Consider the following 1,843-nt stretch of genomic DNA (forward strand, 5'->3'; position numbering starts at 1 on the left):
CCAGCGGGGCTCGCCGGGCGGGGCGGGACGGGCTCTCGGGGCGCTCTCCCGGGGCGCGCGGAGTCCACCTGCTAAGTGAAGGTTTTCTCGGGCAAACAACAAAGAAAGAAGGTGTCCCCTCCTTCCTGAGCCAAAGTAAAGACGGCCGGTGACTGGCCCCGCCGCGCTCCTTCCCGGCTGCGAACTCTTCTCCTCCTCGCCAACACTTTTCACTCGTTCCTCCTCGGAGTAGTTAAAACTTTTTTCGTCCTGGAAGGCGTGGTGAGGCGGGCTGCTCGCGCGTGCGGAGCAGCAGAGGGGCGACGGGCTCCGGCTCTCCCCCTCCGGTCCTCTGTTAGCAAGTTTTGTTCTGTCCTACGAAAACTTCTTGCGATCGTGCATTTCTCTGAAGTTGCTATTGCCAGAGCTCTGGATGGCCTCTGAAACAAGCGTCCTTGTGCATTCTCCTCGCGACACGCACAGTCTGATGCGACATCTTTCCTTTTGGGCAGAAATTAGGAAACAAATATAACAAGGAAGGAAGAAAAAAAAAGGAACAGGCAAAAATGATGTCGAATTGCTCTGTTACCTTGCTGCTGACGGTTGGGGTTGTTGGTGTTTTATTTTTTTCCCAGCAGTTGTCTGGAGAAGGAGGAGGAAGAAGAGTGCATTGGTAGAGGTTGAGGTGTGTGTGTGCATATAGGGGATCCTTGATACACAGACCAACTCCAGTGGGCACGTTCCACTGCTCGCAGAGTGCACCGACGGCGGGCGGCTGGAGCTGGCCAAGCCGGAGCAGAGTTGCCTCGCTCTGCGCCCTGGTTCGCGCTCTCTCTCTCTCTCCCTTTCTCACTTTCTCTCTCCCTCCCTCTCTCTCTCTCTCTCTCTCTCTCTCTCTCTCTTCCTCTCCCTCTCTCGGGCGCCCGCACTCGCTCCGCGATCTGACAGTTCGCTCTCTGTCCCTCCCTCTCAGAGCAGGGACTGTCGAATGTTTACCCTCCGCCGCAAGCGCGCACCCACCACCACACTTTCCCAAATACAAGGAAGTCGAGCACCAGGGCTCCCGCTGATTGGCTACCTGCTGGGTGATTGGCAGGCCCGGAATGACTGGCTCAGGACGCGCGGCCCCCCTTCCGGCCGTTCCGATTGGTTGCTTTTTAATTTAGGCAGAGCGTCGTAGAAGCTGGAAATCTGTCGCCCCCCTTCCTTGCTCCCTCCCCATCGCCTCTTTCCCCTCCCCGCCAACCCCCTCCCGTCCCCTCCGCCACATCTTAACTCTTAGTGTCCGGCCCAAACGTTGGCGTTCCCTCGCCGGCTCCGGGCGTTCGGGATAATTCTGGGAGGGGAGGAAGAAAGGAGAGCGAAAAAGAGAGGGAGGGGACGAAGAAGAGGAGGGGGGGAGCGATTGGGAGGAAAACGAAGGGGTGGGGTTGGGGGAGAGGGAGAAAGAAAAATAGCAACCGAGCCACCCCGCCCTGTGCTGCACCCGGACCCCACCACCCCCTCGCCGGAGATTTTGTAAAGCGCGCGTCACAGATGCACCATTCAAGCTAATACCTATAGACAGATGTGTCCCCAGTGGGTTTTCAAAGTTTCCTCTCCTCTCCACGCGCCGGCCCCCATCTCCCTCTCGGTGGGGGTGAAGGGGAGGTCGCCTCGCCGGGAACTCAGGTGGCCGCGGTCCTTGGAAATCCGCCACCGCAACTTTCTGCAGCCGCGGCGCGCCGGCGGCAGCCCTCTTTGTTTAAGTTCTCGGGTGCCATCATCTGGGAAACCCGCAAGCCCAGGACCTGCGCGGTGCCGGCGCGTGCGAGACGGACGGCTCTCGGCCGTGACTCGCTCTCCCCACCCCCTTCTCCCTCTC

At 59.6% G+C, this 1,843-nt stretch overlaps 1 long non-coding RNA gene across 1 annotated transcript; it reads right to left on the reverse strand.

Annotated features, from left to right (window-relative positions):
• Positions 1–6: 6 nt before the first annotated feature.
• LOC105999628 lies at positions 7–1,761 on the reverse strand. Its single transcript, XR_001175744.1, has 3 exons — positions 1,537–1,761; positions 1,256–1,315; positions 7–621 (listed from the first exon to the last, which is right to left on the reverse strand). It is a non-coding gene; the product is annotated as an uncharacterized LOC105999628 (long non-coding RNA).
• Positions 1,762–1,843: the final 82 nt, after the last annotated feature.

The sequence above is a fragment of the Dipodomys ordii genome, unplaced genomic scaffold, assembly GCF_000151885.1.
Source record: "Dipodomys ordii isolate 6190 unplaced genomic scaffold, Dord_2.0 Scaffold194, whole genome shotgun sequence".
In the NCBI taxonomy this organism is placed as follows: domain Eukaryota; kingdom Metazoa; phylum Chordata; class Mammalia; order Rodentia; family Heteromyidae; genus Dipodomys; species Dipodomys ordii.